The sequence below is a fragment of the Lichenostomus cassidix genome, chromosome W (assembly GCF_008360975.1).
Source record: "Lichenostomus cassidix isolate B80296 chromosome W, HeHo_3.0, whole genome shotgun sequence".
NCBI classification, from domain to species: Eukaryota; Metazoa; Chordata; class Aves; order Passeriformes; family Meliphagidae; genus Lichenostomus; species Lichenostomus cassidix.
The window spans coordinates 9143269-9167837 of NC_139510.1; the positions used below are offsets into that span (position 1 = coordinate 9143269).

At 44.3% G+C, this 24569-nt stretch overlaps 1 long non-coding RNA gene across 1 annotated transcript in view; it reads left to right on the forward strand.

The window, feature by feature from the left end:
- LOC146425459 (uncharacterized) overlaps positions 1-24569 on the forward strand; it is a 227237-nt gene that overhangs the window by 17319 nt on the left and 185349 nt on the right. The window contains exon 2 of the long non-coding RNA XR_014846559.1: positions 6503-6555. This is a non-coding gene — a long non-coding RNA (uncharacterized LOC146425459). The remainder of the gene's footprint in view (positions 1-6502; positions 6556-24569) is intronic.

A 24569-nucleotide genomic window follows, 5' to 3' on the forward strand; every position in this document is an offset into this window, starting at 1 on the left:
CTTCCCCATGCTCCTGCAGGAAAAACCAGAGGTCACGTCGCGGAGTTTGTCTTCTTTCCCTGGCTGGGGGACGTCTGCTCCTGATGGCAGAGACTCTGGTTGGTTTCGGTGTGGCATGGAAAAATCCTTCTTTGAGCTCTTTCCTTAGTTTCTGATTCTCTTCAATCAAGCTCCGGACTTGCTCGGCCAGGTTTGTTTCCACTGATGAGATCTGGGTGCTTAGTGGAGCGGTGACAGTGTCCTCGTAAATTCTCAGTTTGTTTGTTAACACGCCCACCTGGTCTTCGCCTTCCCTCCACTGCAGTGTTGCCAGGTAACGAGAGTATATCTCTGGTCCGAGCCGCGCGAATCTTAGCCACATTTGTGAAGTGCACCGGACATTATCTGGGCTCTTGGGTAATCTCTCGTTGTCCGAGAAAATTATCTCTAGCACGGCCAATTCCCTCAGGCATCGGATACCTTGTTCTATTGTGTTCCATTTTCTTTGGTGCATCTGGAGGTCTTCTTTGCAGAGGTATCTGTCCCGTACACTCGCCAGCAATCGCCGCCAGAGGCTGAGAGTTTCCTGGGTTTTCCCAATCCCCTGGTCAATAACCACATCCTGGGACAGGGATCCCAGTTGCCTGGCCTCACTTCCATCTAGAATGGTGTCATTAGCTGCGGCGTCCCAGATACGGAGCAGCCAGGTCAAGATGGATTCACTCACCTTCCGGGTGAATTCTCTCCGTAGGTCACGCAGCTCCCCCAGGGGTAGAGAGCGAGTGATGATCTCCGGTTCTGTCTCTTCTGCTTGGTGGGATGGTCCTGCCGCATCCTCATCAGTCGCTGTGCGGACTGATTTGCTCTTGGATTTCTTTTTCTGGACAGGAGCAACCGCTACTGGCTTTGGCTGTTCTGATTTGGCAATGGTCTGTGTTGAGACGTCGACTGCTCTTTTGGCTCTTTTCCTCTTGCCTGCTGATTTGCTTTGTTTCTCCTCCTCAAGGAGACAAAATATTGTTCTGATCTTCAGCAAGATGTACACGATGCTGATCAAAGAAAACAGAACTGACAAAGATTATGCCATCCTTAGCATCTAGAGGGAACTCAATATTGTCAAAAACGGCCGTGCCTGACCTGAAATGCTGGAAGAAATCGCTCTTTCCTCCTAACGCCAGAGGCTGGGTGTGATTGCTGAGGAGGTCCCAGACGTAGCAGCTCAGATTAGGCCAGGCAGACAAAACTGAGTATATGTTCCGAATGGTATTCATCGCCTCACAGGTTACCACGCAATAGGCATAATAAACCAATAGAGCAATTTTCATGCCATTCCCTGGTCGCAACAGGACCAATACGACAGGCAGATAGTTTCCCATTTGAGGAAAAATATAGAGAGCGAGATACAGAACCCATATAGATAAGCTGAGCATCATGGTGATAGGATTTCTGAGTTTCCCCAGGTCGTGCCCCACGTTGGGCGCCAAAATATGTCTTGGTTTGAAAACAAACCAGTAGGAGATAACAAGTCAAGATTGAAATTAAAAATAAGTGAAATAATACAAGGAAAAGCACTGACAAAGTCAGATACAACCTAACACCCTGTTAGGGTGGTAGTAGCAGTCCAACTGAAGTAGTCCAGTTGAAGCGGTGATCCTGTGAAGGTCTAGTCTCCAGCTGAAGATCCAGTGGTAGCTCTGGTCCTCTGGGAACCCAGTAGACCGGGCTAGCTCAGGCACTTCCAGGGCCAGGTTATATCCAGGTGGGGACACCTGGTTCCTCCCTCCTGGGCAGAGCATCCCACAATGGGATGAGATAAGTCCATGAGTCACACGGTGGGTCCCTGATGGCCCATTGCCTGTCATGCAGGGTGGGTCATTAGCAGCTGGTAACAGCTAACGGATGGCCCATTGCCTGTCATCCGGAGTGGGTCATTAGCAGGTGATAGCAGCTAACGGCCCACAGCTGGTGGTAATAGAAAACTACATCTATATTGCAACCTAGGACAATGAGAAGTAAAAATAAACTCTTCAGACACCGTTCCTTCACTCACCCCCCTCTCCCTCTTAAGACACCATTTCTCTGTTCAACCCCCTCCCTCCTTCCAACCTACAGCTCGGGTAGAGGGCAGGGTGTGGGGTTTTTTCTTAGTCCGTAAATTCATTCACCACTACAATTCTTCTACTACAAAAACTGTTTCTCTGCTCAGCCCTCTCCCTCTTACGACACTGTTTCTCTGCTCACCCCCCTCCCTTTTTCCAATCAACAGCACGGGCAGGGTAAGGGGTTTTTTCTCTGGTCAGTCCATCAGGGAGAGGGGTCCTCTACTTAGCCATGGGGTCCCTCCCATGAGAGACAGTCCTCTGTGAACTTCTTTGGTGTGGGTCCAATCTCACGAGCAACATCCTGCCCGAATTCTGCTGCAACATGAGTCTCTTTGTCCATAAGGTGCAGACTCTCCTGAGCCGAGGCCAGGCTGCTTCCATCCCAGGAGCAAGGCCTTTCTCTCCCTTGCAAGGCCTTTGCTCTCTATATGGGACTCCCACTGGATCACAGCTTCTTCCAGGCATCCACTTGCTCCTCTGGCGTGGGCACCTCCCCACCGGCTGTGGGTGGATTTCTGCATTCTTGTGGACTCCATGGGCTGCAGAGGGACCACCTGCTTCCCCCATGGTCTGCACCACAGCTAGCAGAGTGTTTTCAGCTCCGGTGCCCAGAGCACCTCCTCCCCCACCTTCTCCACTGACTTTGGTGTCTCCATGTTGTTCTCCCTTCACATATTTTCACCTCCTCCTCCTCCTCTAGCTAAAAAGAAGTGCGTGACTACTTTGTTTTGATTTTTTCTTAAGTGTTTTCACAGAGGTGTAACTAGCATCTCTAATTCGCCCAAACTTGTCCAGCAGCATGTCCATCACTTTCAGAGCCATCAGAGCCATCAGAGATTGGCTCTACAGGACTTGGTGAAAAACTTCCAGAACCTTCACACAGGACACACATCTTTGTGCCGCTCCCCACCCCTCCGACACTTCTTCAGGCCTACCACAACAGTTTTTGAAGGGTTTAAATTTCTCTTAGATGTTAAAAATACTTTGCTGGTATTCTGTGCTAAGCAAAACCACCACACTGGAAAACAATTTATATAACCAGCGCGTGTTCACATTGTGGTTTGTGGTGGTTGGTTGAAATATGTTTGTTGTGCTTCACAAGAATGTAGCAGATAAGGGGCTAATTGCTTAAAAACCCTTGGTTTTTGCACTAAAGCAATTCCTCTGTGCACCTGCTAGGGGGGTCCGTGGCATTCATCATCATTGTTACAAAGGACCATTTACTGTTCCAAATGTATATAATAATGCAAAGTCAAAAGCTCAAATAATTATATAAGATTTAGGATTGATATTTTTAAAAAGTTTTTTCTGACTAAACAGCAGCCCTCTCCTCTCCCCTAATACATTTTAGAAATATTCTGACTAAATTCTAAGGAATTTAAATTATAAACAGGTCACAGAGGAAGTTATTACATGAAACTGATATAACTTTGCAAAGATCCATAAATATCTGCAATATTTCTGTGAATTGCAGTGCCAAATAGTAATAAAAACCTGGAGTAATTGAAGTGCATCTAAATAAAGTGTTAAGACAAAAGCATTAAAGGACAACAGTATGTACAAAGAGAAGCAAATTGAATTTGTTGTCAGTAAGCACACCTAGGACCAGAAGAGCTACTGTGACTACTGAGGATGATGTCATAGAATAATAGAATGCTAAAGGCAGGGAATGGACCTTAGAGATCATATAGTCCCAACCCCCCTGCCATGGGCAGGGCCACCTCCCCCTAGACCAGGTTGCTCAAGGCCTTTTCCAACCTGGCTTTGAAAACCACCAGGGTTAGGGCATCCAAAATTTCCCTTGGCAACCTGTTCCAGTGTCCCACTGCCCTCACAGTAAATAATTTCTTCCTGATATCTAACCTAAATTTCCCCTCTTTTAATTTTTACCCATTACTCCTTGTCCTATCACTACAGTTCCTGATGAAGAGACTCTCCAGCTTCCCTGTAGGCCCCCTTCAGGTACTGGAAGCCTGCTATGCAACCTTCTCCAGGCTGAGCAGCTCCAACTTTCTCAGTCTGTCTTCTCAGGGGAGGTGCTTCAGTCCTCTTATTAACTTTGTGGCCCTCCTCTGGACTTGCTCCAACAGTTACATGTCCTTCTTATGTTGGGGACACCAGAAATATATGCAGTACTCCAGGTGTGGTCTCACAACAGCAGAGTAGGGGGGAGAATCATCTCTCTCAACCTGCTGGCCACACTCCTCTTGATGCCGCCCAGGATTCAGTTGGTTTTCTGGGCTGTGAGTGCACACTGCCAGCTCATGTTGAGTTTTTCATCAACCATCATCCAAGTCTTTCTCTGCAAGGCTGCTCTCAATGACCTCTCCACCCAACCTATAGGTGTGTCTGGCCCTATTTCTTTAAGTGTACTGAAAAATGCAGTCAAACAAATTTCTCTAAAGAACCACATTTCTGGTAAGTCATTGTCTCAGTTTGAAAGACAGGTGTCTGCTAAGAGAGGTTGAAACCTCCCTTAGGACAGAGAATGTGATTTTCCCCTCCCTCCGAATTATTTAATTTTGAAAATCAAGGACTTTCAGGCAAAGGTATGGGAAAAGGAATAACAGTTCTTTACTAGTATCTATAAACAAGCAATAACAATAATAGCAACCACAAATAGAACCAGAAACCAATGGCAGATGACTTTTGAGCTGCCAAGCCTTTTCCCGTGTGGTGTGATGAGCAGGGCGGCAGAGGCGAGCAAGGGGCTGGCTCTCCCGGCTAACCAGCGAGGTAGCAAGGGCTCCACAGTCACAGCAGACGCCGTGGTCTCATGCGGCAAAGCGGGGCAGGCGGCAGGGGCAGCCGGACTTCCCCGGCAGCTGCTGCGAGAGAACGCAGCCGGGGAAGCGCGCACTTCTCAGTGGGAAAGAGGTTGAATCAAAGCTCACCCAGCCAGGAGGAGAAAACAGAGCACAGTTGGATTTTTCTGCGGTCGCAGCCAGAGGCAAGGAGCAGCCTCTCCTCTCGGTGTCCGAACGGCGAGAGCCACTTCCAACAGACAGCTCCTACCTTCTCCTGCCCTGCCCAGCATACCCCTTTGTTTCTTACAAAAGACTTGATGGCTCTAATCACTCAGCGATTTGTTGCTTAGTAACAGGAATGGGAAGAAATTCCAAATGTACCCAACCCCCGACAGTCATCTTTCAGGATTGAAGGTATTTCTACTAAGGGAGCAAATTTCTGGTATATTTCAAAAGAAAGCAGTCTACTCAGATGTGTTGGAGCTCTCTAACTGTTAGGGTGTATATAGTCTGTTAAACACCATTTTAGCCTACTAAACATTATGTGCATTTTTTGTAAATTGGTTCAGATGTCAAAGAACTACTGCATAATGCACTATCAGTAGCATTCAACCTGTTTTCCATAAATTCCAGATTTCAGTGACAGATAAAGTAGAACTGGAAACAGAAAAGTCAAATAGATGTAAACACACAGATCCACCTACCAGTTCCTTAAGTGAAAGGGCACCATACCAAAACTCAGACAATTATTTTACACATTCAAAATAAGCACAAAGGTCAAACACAACTCTGAGAAACAGCTGAGGAGGTAATGCCCAGGGCTTTAAGCGTAAGCTATTTTGATTTTAGCAGATCCCTGTTATGGATTGAGTGAGAGCTTTAGACAAGCCCTGCCTTAGGCTCAGATTTTTGGCATGAGCTCTACTTAGGTGACCCTTACCTAAATCACTCTGGCTCGCAAGTTCTCAAGAATGGCAGATCAAGTCTATTATAAAATGAGTTATTTCTTGAATAGACAAGATTAACAGACAAAAGGCTTTAAACAGAGTTACTTACTGCACAGGATAAAACAAAAGAACTACTAGTAGGTTACATAAAACAGCGCACAACATAAAGGTACTTCTAGTTAGCAAAGAAATAGTATAGATTAGGAGTCAATGTAACTTACCACCGAATTGCTGATGGGGTACACAGAGTCCTTTCACTCAACCCTTGAGAGAGTAATCACAAAGCAGCATCCTGACTTTGGGGAAAAAACCCACACATTTCCAGGGAATGAGCAGAAGACTTCTGCTTTGTGAAAGTTTGGTGTAGCTTTTATAGTTTGTAAAGTGAAGTGTCTGTCAGTCAGAAATTCCAGTTTATCTTCCTACAATCTTGCTTTCAAGGCAAAATGTTTATTGTCAGCTGGGAGTGTCACCTCCATGGCGCTGAAAAATCTCACTACAAGACAAGCTGTCTTGATTATTTCACCAATTAGTAAATTTATGTGAGGGGGAAGATGTCCTGAGTTATTGCACCAGCTGATAGGCAACTGCTAAGCTCTTCTGTGGCGGGGGGGGGATGGTCCTGCTACAGTCCCACAATAAAAGTTCAATGCCAGGATTTCAACTTCTCTAGGGCAATCAGAGCTGCTAAGATGAGGCAGATCCTCTGGTTTTTAGCTCACCCAAGTGTTGGGAAATATATCAGGTTAAAAATTTTGTATAACTTTAGTCAAAAGTTTTGTTTGTTTTTACCCTGGGAAAAGGAATTTTAGGGCATTGTTCTACCAGATGAGGTCTGGTGAACTCAGCATATTAACAGGTCGGGAGTGTCCCCGAAGATAACCAGAAAGATAAAGACTATTAACAAAACATCCGCCAGGACCTTGAGGTTATCAACAAGACATGATAACTATCACAAACAGCTACCCCAGACCACCTCCAGCAGGGCTAAAGACATCCTGGCCCGGAAAAAAGACTGATAAGAAAAACTGAAGAATGAAGAATCTAATCAGCATCAGAGGCGAGGAGATTCAGATCCAATGAGAAACTGAATACTGGAGGTTTGCTCAACTTTAGACCAATGAACACTGACCCAATGCTTTCCTACGTATTTTTACTGTATAAAATATCTGAAAAATCGAGTAAAAGCTATGTATCCTGGAATGATTCTCTCTGCACACCCGGGCTATGTGTGGATGAGATGATTTCTGTGGTACATCCTGGCCAGAACAACATCCTGGCCAGATAATAAAGTAATGCCTTGACTCTCTAACATTAAAATGTTGTTGAAGGGTTTTTGTATTTTTTTCCGCAGATTCGGTGACACAAACACTTAAAATAAATTTTTGATACTTTAGGAATAGAAATAAATACTACTGAGTGTTGATACCAAGTTTTCTGCAACAGGAAACAATTTTGCTGAGCCTAACTGACACGTATAATGGGGACAAATGTTTTATCGACTTCAAAAAGAGAGAAGCAGAGTTTTATGGGTTTTTTTCGGTTTCGAGGTTTTTTCAGCTGACCCACAACTTAGAAGACTTAGATATGTGCAAACCCTCAAATAATTTGAAAACAACAAGAAAACATCCATAGGATATTCTGTCATTCTTTGATCTTAAGTAGGTGTTGAAGATTGGGGGGGGTTGAAATTTTCTCCATCCCTTTTACTAGGCGGTCACAAGGACCAGGTGCTCAGGGCCATTAACTCTTTTGTAAGAGACAAAGGCTGTGGTGGGTGTGGTAAGGGGAGGAGGGGCCTGACCATTGGTGACTTCACTTGCTCGCTGGGCACCGGAGGGGACAGAGGGAGGCTGCTGCTGTGCACTGCCTTCTGTTCCTGGCTGGGTGAGCTCTTGCTTGGGAAAAGGTGTGGGATTCCAACCCTTTTGCCCACCAGGAGTGCGCACCTCCCCGGCTGCACTTTTGCAGCAACTTTGGAGGAGCCCGGCTGTCACTGCCCCTGCCCCCACCTGTTGGAATGAACTGCGGAGTTTCTGCCACCTTGCCAGCTAGCCCGGGTGAGCCATTCCTGCCGCTCCAGCTCACTGCTCTGAGCCCCTTGCTGCGTGCGTGCTGCCCTGCCACCCAGCCTGTCCGCCATTACCAACCACGTGAGACAGACCTGACCTCGTGCCACAGCACCACCTGCAGCTGCTTGGGAGTCATTGCACCTGCCCTGCCTGGCTGGGAGCCCAACAGCGCCCCTGCTGGTTGTGACTGTGACTACACCAAACGGGAAAGTACTTGGCAGCCCAGGGACATCTGCCACCGGGTTTCTGGTTTTTGTTTGTTATTGCTACTGTTGTTGTTGCTTGTTTACTTTGTTATAGATACTAGTAAAGAACTGTTATTCCTTTTCCCATATCTTTGCCTGGAAGCCCTTGATTCCAAAGTTAAAATAATTTGGAGGGAAGGGGGGTCACATTCTCTATTCTAAGGGAGGTTTCCACCTTTCTTAGCAGACACCTGTTTTTAAAACCGAGACAGTAGGACAGTCTAATAAACTACTGGATCACAGGATATAGAAGGAATATTGTTTTATATGACAGGAATTGTGTTCTAAACACAAAAGATAGGCTAAGAAAAATTAGAAATGTGAATGAGTCATATATATATATATATGAATTATATACACACACATGAATATATATTATTGCTTTTAAATACTGCATCAATCACTTGCCCTTTGTTGCACAACTGGAAACAGATGATCATAACAGTATGGATCTACTCAAAGACAATACAGCAGAAAAGAAAAAGCATGCAAATAATTCAGTTTGCTAAAAGTGCTACTTGTTTGCACTTGTCTTGGTTTGAGACAAATTGGGGTGGGCAAATGCTCCCAAATTCCAGCAAGCCCCTCCCCCACCCAGGCCTGTAAGTAATTTCCTTAGAGGAAAGTGAAAAAAAAAATCCTGTTTATTTAACAAAAAAAAAACAAAACAGAATGCCCACAAGGCACGGGAAAAGGGAAAAGGACTTATTAAACCTGAGTAAAAAGCTGATGGATTCAGTATCCTTTTTTCCTTGGGCGTAGCTTCCCCCTCCGGGGGTTCCCAGTGGGCTGGGTGGAGTAGGTCCAATGGTTCCCTGGAGGATTCTCATCTACCATTGTCCAGGGGGATCTTCTGATTTTTGGACAAGAAAGCAAGTCGGACAAAAGTCAAAAAAAGGAGACGAAGAAGAAGCAGTCCCAGGGAGAAGCTTCTCATTAGCTAACAAACCAAGCAGTGAGCCGAAGCAAGCAACCTAGCTAGCAGCAGCTGGAAGCAGGACCCAGGAATACTGCTCCCCCCATATGCCCAAGGCTGAGAAACCTGGGGGAGAGTTTCAAAACAACCTGCGCCAGCAGAGCTTCTCCCAGCTGCTAAACCTAGTTTAAAGTTACAGGAATCCATTTCTGGGCATAAAGCAGATGGTAGGGAATACACCATTAAGGGGAATACATCATTATTTACAGTCAACCCAGGACAGAACTACTTTTCATCAGAGAGTTTGTAAAACACTTGGAATCCATTGATCAGTTACAGCCATATCTGACGGAAGGAGAGATCCAAAATAAAAAAAGACATCTCTAAGTACCATGAACACTGATGGTTCCAAAATTAATAATCCTACAGTTGAGAGATATTAGTTGTTTAGCATAAAAGGTTTTACGTAGAATGAGTTACATGTAGTTATAATACCTTCGGATTTAGTATGCTGTTTACTTAGCTTTACTTGCTTAGCATGAGGAACTAGATTAGCTGAAGCCTTAGGCCACAAGCTGTGAACTTACACCGAGAGATGCTCTTGGCTCAAATGGAGATAATTTTCTTAGCAATTTTCCTAGTAGCTGTGATGCCTTAAGAATTTTTAGCTTCTATTCTTCATGTATCTGTAGCTTTGGTGTAGTTCTAGGCTTCATATAAAATGTTAAAAACCTCTGTTCCCAGCACCTTTAGCCAAAACAATTCCTCTGAGTGGAAATCCAAGGACACTTTCACTGCCTCAGAGCCCTAAAACATGTATAAAACAGTGAATTGGGGGGAGCAGGCTTGGGGTGGTTGACACCATTGCCTGAAGGTGTAATTGGAGAATTGGGGCCCAATATGCTAATAAGACAGAACTTATAAAATGTGAAGACCTCGTGACTGGGTGTCCATTTTGGGTATAGCCTCATGAGGGGGCTTTGTCTGCCCTGAATATAACAAGAGGCCTTTAATAAATTTGTCAGCTTTTTATTCTCCTAACTCTGTCTGGCCTCTGTTTCAGGTAAGTCCGTATAAGGCATCAGCTGGTTCAGTATTCTGGCACCCCAGATGGGACAGGAAGGACTCCTGAAACCCTTCTGGGCCAAGCGCAATACCTAGCCATCACCCTCCTCTGCCCACATTTTCGGGGGTGGTGGCCACCACGGCCTGGACAGCATTAGAGTCTAAGGACCCAACACAGAGGCACATAAGTAGGCGAATAAAAGCAGTATTTTGTGGTAAGGAGTTCTCTTATAATTTGTTTTGTGTAGAAGGAGACGTCCTTCTGAGAGAGGGCTAGGATTAGTACTACAGTGGCGAAGTTTGGCCTTGAGCCAGCGGTGGCCCAGTGTATTAGGTCCCACACTGCAACCTTGAACGTAGCAAGTTCAAGTCCTCTGTGTGTTACTTCTGTGATCTTCTCCTGTATCTAAGTGTAGACATGGGGTGTGTCTCCTCATGTGACAATCCAACCCCAATACCTAAAAGTTCTCCTTTAAGGTTAGTATTAAAAAACTGGCATAGATTAGTAGGTGAAAGAACATTACTATCAAAAGCTGAATTGATCAGACTATCAGAATGGGTCTGGCCGACTTATAAGCTAGAAGAAAACAAGACATGGCCTAAATTTGGCAGTTTAGTTAGGGAATTGATAATTAATCTGACATCCTGCATATTCCAAGACAGGTGTTGGGTCCAATTTCAGTATGTAGAGCTTTTCTGGCATCTATCATGCGATGAAAGGCTACAGAGAGCTGAGAGGGACCAGCCTGCAATGTCTTTAGAGGAAAAGGGGAAAGAAGATGAAAAGGAGGAAACCCCTTTTGGTCCTAGGGAAAGTGAAGAAGTAGAAATGGATTTGCTAATTTCTTGCCTGAAGGTGGGGCTGCTGGCTGTGATGGGCCCTCCCCCACCGCCTTTTCTCGACCATCAAGCACTTTCCACTTCAGTGTAGTTATGACCACAGCCGGCAGGGGCGCTGTTGGCTCCCGGCACGGCCATGGCCCGGCCTGCCCGCCGCTGCCGCTGGGCTCGGGCGGGGCTGCTTTGCCCACTGACTCCAGCCCAGGGGGACCGGGGAGGCATCATCCTGGTGATGTCATCATCCTGGGCGGTGCCGCTTCTGCTGCTGCGGTGGGCGGTAACAGAGGTGGGGTTGAGCTGCTCAGAGAAGCTGATGTCACCCGTGGAGGCGGGAACCCAGTTTCTAGGGATTTCTTGATCCCAGTTTCCATAGCAACCAGTTTGGTTTCAGAGCAACGGAGAAATAAAAGCAGCTGCGAGCAGACTAACACAGGCAAAGCAGTCGCGCCAGGGGTATCCCCAGGTGTGTGTATTTCCTACCCTGCCATGCGGGTCTGCGGGAGTGGGGCTGCTCTAGCTGCCCCTCTCCTCCTTGCTACCCAACAAGGAAATGCCAGGTCCAAAAAAAAAAAGAAGCCGTTTTCCAGGCTCTTTTAGAACAGGTTGTAGGCAAAGTCCTACTTCAACAAACACCTTAAAAGGGAAACGGAGTCAAGGTACAATAAGACCTGTTAGTGCCACAGGGGTAAGAAAAATAAGACCTTTCTTCCAACCTTTGAAGTATAGATTGAGAAAACACTGGGTTGTTAATCAGTTTCTCTATTTGCCAAATTCTCCTAATCAAGATTTATTGAAATTTTGCAAAAGGAGGAGAAAAACAGATAGTTTAGGATGGTTCACTGAATTAGATTCTAAAAATACCTTCTCCTGCATCCCTGTGAATAAGAAAGGACTCTTTGCTACTACGTGGAAGAATCCTGAAACAGGGAAAAGGGGCCAGCTCATCGAAACAGTTTTACTTGAGGGTTTAAAACCAGCCCAACTATATCCAGAAGTCAGCTGGCAAAGAAGCTGGAGAACTGGAGAAGGCAGCAGCTAAAAATTGCTGCATCCAACCAGCAGCTGAGAATTGCTGCATTCGACCAGCAACCAAGGATTGCTGCATCTAAGAGTTGCCTCACTGTAAGGTTGTTCTGCAAACACTGGCAACAGGTACCTCATGCTATGTTATTGGAACAGGCTAATGCTATTCTGAAAATGTTTGTTGCCAATCCTGGTATGTCTCTGTTCTCGACACTAACTGATAATATATCTGAGTGGGACTGTTTGCAGACCGTGGAAGAGGCCTATTCCAGCACACCAGACCTGAAGGAAGAAGTGCCTTCAGAAGATCCAGACTGGGAGCTCTATGCAGACAAAAGCATCTGCATGACAGGTTATGCAGTCACAGCTACTGACCAGGTAAAACAAGCAAAAGCCTTACTATCAGATGTAACATCACAGAGAGCTGAACTGATAACATCAATGAAAGATCTAGAACTAGAGCAAAGTCATCTGGAAGGAAAGAGGACTGGTAACTGTTCAAAGTAATGGAATTGTACACACAACTGAACAGGTGCATGCACTGCTACAGAGTATTTGGGAGTCTAGAGAAGCAGCCTTTATGCATTGCAAAGCTCATCAAAACAGGGAAACAACCCCTGAATTAGAGAATCATCTTGCTGATGAAATAATAGAAGGGGCAGAAAAGGTCATCTTGATAGTGATGCCACAGAAGGAAGCTAGTCTGTCAAGGTTTGCCCCAAATTGTGATCAGAAAAACCATCAGTTTTCTGGCACAGAAGCTGAAATCAAAGAAAGTGAATGGACTATTACACTAAGGGGACAGATTGTAGTCCCACCTCAGCGAGAACATGAAAGCACTCATAAGGGAACAGAAAACCTTTTAGAACATCTGAAGAAGGTAATAATAGGGAAATTACTGATATTGTGCAGTCTATAACCAGCAAATATGAAATCTGCTATCGTAACAACCAAGACCTGAACAAAAGAACTGTGTTAGAAATAGAGGCAGGGGATTTTCCTGGAGAATATTGGCAAATAGATTCTGCCAAGTTACCACATAAGAAGGATACAGGTATGTACTGGTGTCGGATTGACACTTTTAGTGGATGGTTTGATGCTTACCCCTATCACACTAACATGGCAAGGGAGGTGGTAGAAATTTTGTTTGATCATATAATCCCGAGGGTTGGGGTTCTTTTGGGGGTGTCATCAGATAGGGGACCACATTTTGTTGCAATGGTGGTCAGGGAAATTAGCAGAATTCTGGGAATTACCTGGGATCTGCAAGCAAGTGGCGAAGTCGAATGTATGAGCGAGACTCTTAAAGCCCAGATTAGCAAAATTTGTCGAGAGACATTGTCCTAGGTTGCAATATAGATGTAGTTAAGTATTCTATTACCACCAGCTGTGGGCCGTTAGCTGCTATCACCTGCTAATGACCCACCCCGCATGACAGGCAATGGGCCATCAGGGACCCACCGTGTGACTCATGGACTTATCTCATCCCATTGTGGGATGCTCTGCCCAGGAGGGAGGAACCAGGTGTTCCCACGTGGATATAACCTGGCCCTGGAACTGCCTGAGCTAGCCCTGTCTACTGGGTTCCCAGAGGACCAGAGCTACCACTGGATCTTCAGCTGGAGACTAGACCTTCACAGGATCACCGCTTCAACTGGACTACTTCAGTTGGACTGCTACTACCACCCTAACAGGGTGTTAGGTTATATCTGACTTTGTCAGTGCTTTTCCTTGTATTATTTCACTTATTTTTAATTTCAATCTTGACTTGTGATCTCCCACTGGTTTGTTTTCAAACCAAGACAGACATCCATGACATGGGTTCAGGCCTTGCCTATAGCTTTACTGAGGATCCGCATACAACCAAGGTGGAGAGACAACATAAGTCCTTATGAAATATTGCATGGCAGGCCATATCAAATTGTGTATGTTACGGGAGAAATTCATATGAGAGGGAAAATTGACTTGCAGAGGTATTTAACAACTTTTAAGTTCCACTTTGCAGAAACTCCAGAGATTCGTCATGTTGTCCAGATGCACCTGCCCATCTGTTCCAGCCTGGAGACTGGATCTATGCTAAATGGAGAAACAGTGACTTTACAAAGTGGAAAGGCCCATTCCAAGTCCTGATTACTCTCACTGAAGCCAAAGTTGCTGGCAGAGAACCCTGGATTCGTTATTCCCAAATTAAGAAGGCTTCTGCTCCTGAAACAACTGGAAAAACAGAGACTGATACAAATGGGGATGATGTGGTCTAAAGGGTTCTTTTTCCATGCTTGTTATCTACACAGTTGGCAACCATGGCTCAGGGATGGAACCAAAATTTGCATATGATTCCAGTCCAAAGTATATCCAAAACTCAAATTTTACATCAGATAGCATTCAAAGATATAGTACACCAAGTTTTGAATCTTCCACACTCTCACATCCTGTTTACCAAACTGGCCTGGGATTAAAGAACTGTGGTGCCTATATAATTTAGGTCAGAGTTACAAGATGCTTATATAGCTTGAGTTATAAGATATCAATATAACCTGAAACATAACTTTCTATACTAATATAACCTGAATTATAACTTTCCATACAATGTAATGGCTAGTATATGGTTAACTAGTTGCTTAATGCTGAATAGACAAAAAAACCCCCCAAAACCAAAAAAAACCTCACCAGATGGATAACTTCAAAGATGGACAAGTTTAGTACTAATGAGAAATTGGCAAATATAACACCAATTAGCCACAAAATACAGAATTTAGACTGGTTAGAGCCAGAGAGACCAAGGAACAACATAACTGCACATGCTCTGAAGACAAAGTTGAAAAGTTCAGATGCAAAGAAGACCTTGAAAGCCTTCATCAAGAAGACCCTTATGACCACCGAATTGGGGAGGCGCAAACGCAGTGCAAAAGAACTATTTATAACCATGAGATCATATTATGTAAATTAGTTCTGGCACATATATGATGATGTTATAATGACATAGTAACATTGATGCCTTAAAAGCTGGTAAAAATAAGAGGCAGACACAGCAGTAGAGGGAAAAAAGATATTACCTTGGTTTTAATAGGATCCCAGGTGCACTTTCGTCAAAGGTGGAAACACGCCGAGGAGCACACTCCGTGTACAATGCGTATACAATTTTATGGACCTTTCAAATTAGCATATCTACTTAAAATATCCTAATGAGAAACTTAACAAATTAAGTAATTATCCCCCTATTCTAATTATCCCCCCCAAGTGAGGCTACAATCTAGTGTACAAAAACATGTTCCAGAGAGGAGGCCCCATCCAAGGTTGGAGCCTCTAGTTCTGAGATAGTAGGGATGTTTCGTCTTCCCCCAGAGATCCCCCAAACTAGGCTAAATATCAGAGTACAAGGGTTATAGACATGTAGGGCTAAGGCACAAGGAGTGTTTGTGAAAGGTACAAGGAAAGGGAAAGGGTATAAAAATGTATAAAAGGGTATAAAGAGAAAAGATAAAAACCGTCAGGCATCACATTAAGCGAGATTTACTGTATAAGTAAACCACAGCACTTGACAAAGGTGGGTGAGTAAGGTAGAGAAATCCCCCTCACCTCCAGCGCTGCAATAAACAAATACCTGCTCTATAGACACCGGTCTATGGGGTTTTATTTCCAGCCTATCTTTTTGGGCACCACCACCTTGACGAGCTATGTACCATAAGATCCTATTAAATATCGAGGTCAAACCCTTTTATCCCTTTAACCGTGTCTGGCTCATAATTCCAGGACCAGAGAAAAGGCATCAGCTGGAACAGCAGAGGCAAGCAGACCCCCGGGGGCGGCGAATCGAAGTGTAGCACTAGCCCCGAAGCGGTGGCAGAAGCAGAAGCAGAAGCAGAAGCAGAAGCAGAAGCAGAAGCAGAAGCAGAAGCAGAAGCAGAAGCAGAAGCAGAGAGGGGTCCTGGCAGATGCGGGGTGTGGAGCTGAAGTGTAGCAAAAATCCCGAAACAGCGGCAGAAAACAGCAGAGGCTGGGTGGGGGATTGCTCCTTTGTACAGCTCACTGGCGACTGCTCGACCCGAGGTCAGGCCGCCGCGCAGAGGGAGTGGCCTGGCGCGGGGGAGGGGAGGGGAGAAGCTCCCGGGTCTTGGCACAGCACGCACTGCCTCTGGGCTCCCAAGCGGCAGAGGAGCAGAGAAGCAAGCCAGCAAGCCCTAGTCACAGTGCTGAAGGAAAAAAAACAAGAGGGTAAAAAAACCACAGGGCGACATGATCTCAAGTCAGAGCCACCGTGACACATGGCCACCGGGTCGATCACCCCCACCGCAAGGAAGAGCAGCCCCTGGCCCCCAACCCCCCTCAGGATCCCAGGCCGCCCTTCACCCATCGCAATATTCCTGAGCCGGGGAGGGGTGTGCGTGACAATTCCGGACACAAAACAAAACCAAAATCAAACTGGCCATGGGATACGAGCCATCCCCAAGACAATGGATCATCTTACTACCTGCATGGACAATGATGGATGAGAAATACTGGTCAGCCAAGGGCAAGTAATAGAAGCTGAACCTCTCCCAACAATGAGTGGACAAGGAGCAGAACTGGTAGCTTTAACATGTGCAGCATATTTGGGAAAAGGTAAATGGGTTAATATATATACAGGCGCTCAGTATGCCTTTGGGGTATGTCATGCAACTGGAATGTTATGGAAAGAATGAGGATTTATCTCATCATCAGGAAAGAAAGTATCCAATGGAAAAGAAATATATAACTTACTAGAATCAATACAGCTATCTAAAGAAATTGATATCATACACTGCCCAGCCCATACCAAGGACACTACAGAAATGAGTAGAGGGAATGACTTAGCTGACAAGCTTACAGCCCGACAAACATTGAGAGAATATATGATTACAATTCCAGCAATGAAACAAAGCGAATTACCAAATTTAACAACCTTAAAACCATGTATGAGAAAGACTGTTCAGCAGAAGAAAAACAATGGAGAAAATAGGAAGCAAACTGAGAATCACCAGTAGCTGCCCTATTTGTCAAAAGATCTCAAGTACCAGGCTAAGCTCAGAGTTGGGAGGATGACCAGGGACCTATTTCCCTTTTCAACAATTACAAAGAGATCATGCAGATGTGCCTTATGCTAGGTGATTTAAACATTTGCTTCTAATAGTAGATCAACTGACAGGCTGAGTGGAAGCCTTCCCAACAAGAAAAGCTAACACAGAGGGAGTAGTAAAGGTTGTATGGAAGGAAATTATACCTAGATATTGGGTGCCAAAACCAATGGAGTTGGACAAGAGAGCTCATTTTACAGTCAGTATAATTAATCAACTATAAAAATCACTAGGAATAGAGAGAAATTTACATACCTACTATCTTCCAGAGCTTTTGGGACAAAAGTAAAGGACAAACAGAACATTAAAGGAAAAGATAGCAAAAGCATAGAATCACAGAATCATTAAGGTTGGCAAAGACCCCTAAGATCATCGAGTTGAACCTTTAACCTAACACTGACAGGCCCACCACTAAACCATGTCCCTAAGCACCACATCTATATGTTTTCTGAACACATCCAGGGATGGTGATTCCAGCACTTTCCTGGGCAGTCTATTCCAATCCTTGACCACCCTTTCAGTGAAGAAAATTTTCCTAATATCAAATCTAAACCTCCTGCTGGGGACAAATTGAGGCCATTTCTGATTTGCCCCAATTGAGCTCAGAGACACTTCAGAGACCAAGTCAGAGAAGTGGGTATTTGCTTTATTCGATGCACCAGGTGTGTGGGAATTGTTTCCACCAAACACACACACCTCAGTACCCCCAAAGACACAGTGTTATAGGTAAAATTCATGAATATTCATTACATTCTTTAGGATAGGAGTGGTTATACAAATCATTTCTTGGAAGTCATTAATATGTCATGGTGGTCTTTGGAGACCCCCAAAGACCCCTCCAGGGTGAAGGTTTCTGTGCTGGTTTCAAATGCATGCTTAGCTGATAAGCCATCAGGCCAGAGCTGTTACCTACAATTTGAATTTGAATCAAGAGTTCAGCCCTCAGCTCGGACAGGTGCCATGGAAGTGGGGCGAAAGCTCAGAGTCTCAATCCCCCCTTTTCTTTTTGTAATTTGTAATTCTTTACAAATCTTGTATGTCATGAAAGTAAATACCTTTCTCTATTTTATATCTAAGTTTGTACTTTTGCCATTGAGCATAAGCATCGTAATTCTAAGTACATAATATTATACAACAATAACTACTAATACAAACAGTAAGTGACAATGCACAAATACAAATAACTATTACAAACAATTGTTTAAGCCAGGTTAAGTTGGGTAACCATGCTATAACTTTGTCCCATACCTCTTTAAACCCTCAAGAAGTGTCATCTAATGTGATCTGATGTAATGTTCGTATTTCGTAACTGCAGCAGCTTGTATTTATAACTGTCCATTAATCGAAGGTATGCATTTTGGTCCCATGCACCTGCCCCAATTACCAGTGTCACTAGCATGGTCCAGATTATGTTGTATTGATTTTTCGTATTTGAAGGCGCAGAGGTCCTGTTCTTCTTGTCTCCCACTCTAGTCTTGGTGCAAGTTTGGTCCTGGTATAATGGATCCAAGTCGATTTTCCCTGTACTTTAATTGCTGTATGAGTCACCAGCAACGTTTGATAAGGTCCTTCCCACTTTTCCTGGAGTGGATTTCCTGAAAGAGACTTAACATAAACCCAATCCCAGGGATTCACATTATGAAAGGGTTTATCAGGTGGTGGGGATTTACAATTAACAACGGTAGTGTGTATTGATTGTAATTTTTGACCTAAATGTTTTACATAATCTATTAGATAGCTTTGCCCTACCAGAGCCACACTGTCATTGTGAATCACATTTGTTCCATAGGGCCTTCCATACAAAATTTCAAAGGGACTCAGTTTTTCCTTGAGCCGTGGTTTTACCCTAATTCTTAGCAAAGCCATGGGCAGAGCCTGATACCAATATAAGTTGGTTTCTTGACAAATTTTGGCTAATTGTTGCTTTATTAAGTGATTGATCTTTTCTACTTGTCCATTTGCCTGTGGCCTGTATGGTGTATGTAGTTGCCAGTGTATGCCTAGTAGATTACTTATTAAGGCTCCTTTGAGGATTGTTCCAGTGTTTTGCCTAACAGTGGTATTAGGGTTGTTTTTAAGACAGATTTCACAAGTGGAAGTTATGTCCTCAATTGTCTCCTTTAATTTTGATGCTATCACTTTGCTCTTTAAATGGTTATGTAAGGCATTAACTCCCCAATGTGTTTTGGAATGTTCGCTTTGGATAAATAACTTTAACAATTTTCTGGGAATGACCAGGAGATCCTCTATTCTAGCCCACCCATCTGCTCCTATTTGTCCTTTCTCTTTTTGTATCCAATTCAAATCATCAGTGTCATATGGTGGGTGTTGGAAAACGCAGTTTTCCAGCTAAACTCATGCTAACTGAGCAAGGCTTCAGTATTCTCAGGCCTCAGTAAAATTCCAACAAGCTACAGTGGTTTGTTTGCCTGAGAATGTTCTGTGGGAAGAATGCCATGAGAAAGATTAGGAGTCAGAAGTGTTATGAGAAAAGAATAAGGGAGTTAACAGGAGGATCCCTGAATGTTTGAGAACAGACTGCAGGTGTGTGTGTGTATCTATAATTAGAAATGTCTGTAACAGTATATAAGTCTCTCGTTTGGTGAAATAAAATGGAGCTTACTTTATATCTCATATTGAGACTGCCTGTGAGTTTCCCTCTCGTCGTTTCTCTTTAAATGGTGACCCCGACGTGATACGGAGCTAGCAGGATTTAGAACCGACGACCACGGACACTGGCAACAGGATTTTACGACCCTGCCCAGAGAGCGACGAGACCGGAGAGGCACCGGAGCAGCGCCGGGGGGCTATGAAAGCCTGGGCTGAAAAAGACCCGCTTCCGGATGGGCTAATAAACCTCGGAAAGGCTGCACAAACTCTGGCAACTGCGAGCTTCAATACAGTGCTTAGACGGTGTTGACCAGGACCCCGAAAACCAGCTGGACCAAAAATGGAATCAGAGGTAGCCCAAATTTTATTGTTATGCTTTTTAGAAAAGCACGGACTCGGTAAAACTGGCCTATCACACTTAATGGGCCTGATAGTGGTAGGACAAGCTTATGGATTTTTTACAAATCCTATTACTGTATTCAGTGTGGGAGAGTGGTTGAATTACGGAGCTGTTTTGCTTTTGGACTGTGATAAAATTGCAAGAAAGCTTGGCAAACCATGGAGTAAAGTTGTAGCCTGCTTACAAATACATGCCACAAAGCAAAACCTTGCGTGGCTCACGGACATAGCACCCGCATGGAGCAGAGAAAAACCTGTGAGTTACTGTGCCGCTTTTGCTATGCGTAAAACTTCGGCCCCAGCACAGCAGCCGGGGAAGCCCCCCCCGCCGGGGAGGGGGGGGGAGAGAGAGCACGCCGTGCCGCTGCTGGGAGCCGAGAATACAAAGTTACTCGATTGGATGAAAAATCTGTTCCTGTCTCAATGTATCACAGAGTATGGCAATGTTACAACGAAAAACATCTTAGCTGCTTTGTTTGAGAGAGTCACTGTTGGACTTTTGCCAGAACAACTGAATGCTTTGTTAGAACGAGCTCAGATATCGCGGGTAAAGAAACAGAGTAACCAGAAATCATCCCGATGTTACCGATGCGGGAGTGGGGAACATATAAAAAAGAATTGTAATGAAAAAGTTTGGTGTTCCCGCTGTAACAGAGATACTCACAGCACAGAAGCTTGCAGAAACAAAAAAAACAAACGGAAAGTGACCAATAACCGAGTTCCAGCGGCGGCCCCTACCCTTCATTGCACGCCGCCTGAACACCACACAAAGAGACCTGTGGCGGAAGTTGTTCCAACCGTGGTTTCCGGCCGAATGACAACCAGAGCGGAAGTCCCAGAGGGTGGCCCGGTGGGCGGAGCCGCGAGCCATCCACGCCTCCTTCCCTGCCCCAACTGTGACGTCTGTGGTGAAACCCTAAACTCTACTCCTCCCCAAGGATGAGGAAATGATTGACAGCTTCAGCAACGAACCAGAACTAACCAACAGCGTTGCCAGCAGAAACAGCAGTTTGATACAGGATGGAGTTGTTTCTTTTGTAATCATGGAGAACTTTTAATAGTTTCAAAGATGCGAATCTTCTTCAGTGCTCTGAACTGGAGATCCTTCATCTCCCGCTCGGGAATCACGTCCATGTCGTTCCCCATGGCGGCAGCGATCCCGCCGCGCTCTCTAGCTTCAGAAACAAATCTTTGAACACGTTCTCCAGCTGTTTTCTCCAAAACCTCTAATTATTCGCTTTGCAGGGTGAAACATCCATTGCCACGTATTGACCAACAGGCCAAAACCTATTTCCAGCAATTTACTAATAAAGAAGCATTGTAACAAGATATTATCCTGATAAAAAATAATAACACCTTGAATACTAAAAGCCTTGAACGAAAATTGAATTTTGCTAAAGCATTTGTGTGTATGTGTGAATATTGTAGGCCTACTGAGAGTGTGTTGAATGCTTTAATGTGTAAATGAAGGCTGTGATTGATGAGAATGTGATTTTGATTTCTTGAGAGTTTTAATGTGTGAATGAGGACCTGTGAGTGAAGTTATACTGAATAGTTTAAATTACCTGTTAAGTATTTTTAGTTAAGCATAGATTCTGTTAAAGTTAAGTAATAGTGAATTTAAATTCTATTAAGTTGTAAGTTCTGTTAAAGTTAAGATTCTGTTAAGTAATATTAAGTGATGTTAATTTTAAATTCTGTTAAGTTTTAAATCTTGTTAGAGTTAAGTTGTTAAAGTGATATCAATTTTGAATTCCATTATAGTTAAGTCTAATTTGTTAGTTTAAAATAAGATTTATTAAGATTAAGTTTTATTCATTTTTAGCGATATTAATTTTAAGTTTTAAATTTGTTAGTTTATATTATTATTCACAAAAGCTTTGCAGTTTTATCTTTCTTAGTTAAAGTCAAGTAATAATATCTACTGTTTTCAAATATTTCATCTCACCTTATATAGCTATCTACAAAAGTGGTAACATGTTAAGATACTCTCCTTATTGATATTAATCAAAGCTTGTTTATAAGATGTTCTAAGAAAACCCTTCCACTTAGCACCTAAGCTCTGGCCAAGCTTTGGTTCTAACTGGCTGGGAAACATGCCATGAGTCCCAAGTATTTTGCATCAAAATGTGATCAAATAATTTTCATTTACCAAATTGAGTTTATAAAAACTAAACCTTCTTCCAGGTAAACTTAGGGTCCTTGTCCGGAAAAGGTTCTCTAAGCTTTACCTGTGAAGTGAATGTTTTCAGTAATGATAATTCCTAGACCATGGCAACATATCTAAATAATTAATGAAATTTCCTTAGGTAAATTTATAGCAATTCTAATAATAACAATTACTTATAGCAAAGCAAATTAATCTGATAACAGACAACGTCTGTTCTCACAAGCGAAACGGGGGAACTGTTGGAAAACGCAGTTTTCCAGCTAAACTCATGCTAACTGAGCAAGGCTTCAGTATTCTCAGGCCTCAGTAAAATTCCAACAAGCTACAGTGGTTTGTTTGCCTGAGAATGTTCTGTGGGAAGAATGCCATGAGAAAGATTAGGAGTCAGAAGTGTTATGAGAAAAGAATAAGGGAGTTAACAGGAGGATCCCTGAATGTTTGAGAACAGACTGCAGGTGTGTGTGTGTATCTATGAATAGAAACATCTGTAACAGTATATAAGTCTCTCGTTTGGTGAAATAAAATGGAGCTTACTTTATATCTCATATTGAGACTGCCGTGAGTTTCCCTCTCGTCGTTTCTCTTTAGGTGGGGGTTTCTCACCCATAAGGATGCTAGAAGGTATTAGAGCTAGGGCTTGTATTTGAACCATACCAGCCACTGCCTTTGCAGTTTTGTCTGCCATAGCATTTCCCAGTTAAGGGATGGTGTTCCCCTGGGAGTGCCCTTTACAATGCATTATAGCCACTTTTGAAGGTTTCAGCACTGCTTCTAGGAATTGTAAGATTTCAGTAGCATGCTTGACTTCTTTTTTCTGTGAGGTTAATAAACCCCTCTCCTTCCAGATAGCCCTGTGAGCGTGTACTAGTCCAAAAGCATACTTTGACAGCCTTTCCTTCGGCTAGTGCCAAGGCTCGAGTTAGAGCTATTATCTCAGCATTTTGAGCAGATGTCCCCACAGGTAACGGTTTTGCTTCAATGACGGCATCTGTGGTTGTTAACTGCATACCCAGCAAGGCGCTTACCATCTCTGACATAACTGCTTCCATCAGTGAACCAGTTTTCCGCATCTTCCAGCGGAGACTCCTTCAGGTCTGGGCAGCTGGAATAAACTGCCTCCATGGTTTCACTGCAGTCATGTTGTACAGGTTCTTCGGTAGCTCTGCCCTGGAGGTAAGCTGCTGGATTTAAGATGTTGGTTACCTGGATACTCACATCCTCTGATTCTGCTAGGACAGCTTGATATTTGAGAAAGCGAGATGGGGTTAACCAGTGATTTCCTTTCTGCGTGAGCACTGCTGATACTGTATGAGAGACAAAAACAGTTATCTTCTGGCCCATTGTGAACTTGCGGGCTTCTTCTATGTTCAGGATCACAGCTGCCACTGCACGCAGGCAGGCGGGCCATCCTTGGCTGACCACATCCAATTGCTTGGAGAAATAAGCCACTGGCCTTTTGTAGGGTCCCAGCTTCTGTGCCAAAAGTCCCAACGCCAGTCCTTGCCTCTCATGTGAGAACAACAGAAAAGGTTTAGTGATATCTGGTATACCCAATGCTGGGGCTTGCTAATGCAGGGGGGGAGGAGGGGCGGAAATAGGCCTCTGCGTTTACCGAAAGTGTCTCTAAGGCTGTCGAGAGATCACTCCAGCCAGCACTGCTCTGGTGCTGTACAGAAAGACCCTTCTCACACCCGTGCCGGTGTAAGGCACAGATTCTCACTCACCCAGAGAGCTGGATAGCTCATGCGTTACCAGAGACAAAGAACTCAGAGCGCTCAATCAGCTGGATGTTCCAGATGTTTATTCCAAAGGGTTCCAGGGTGAAAGAGGAGGAAGAACCCCATGTGTCCCTAGATATAGGGATCACCTGGGGTCAGGGGAGAGGAGGCGGGGGGAACACCACAACCAATGGGAGAAGGGAGGGATGGAGTCAGGGGTTAGGTTACAGCCAGGGGGATTTACATAATTTGGGGAGGGACTTATGTTACTCAGACTAGGATGTTTCCCACCAGTGAAGCCCTGCTGTACTGGAACCACTTGGCTCCCCAGCAGTTCCTGAGGTGGTATTATCCACCACCACAGCTTGCATTAGCTCACGTTTCAGAGTTACAAATGCATTATTAGTCTCTGGTGTCCAGCATAGGTAGGTCCCCTTGGTTTCCTTTAGGAGCAGGTACAGGGGTTTCACAATCAACCCATAATGAGGGATCCACAACTTACACCATCCTGTCATTCCCAGAAAAGTTTTCAGTTCTGTCGGGGGTTGAGAATTTCTTCCCATTCCTGTTACTAAGCAACAAATAGTTAGATGTTTAGAGCGATCAAGTCTTTTGTAAAAGACAAAAGCTGGGCTTTTGGGCAGGG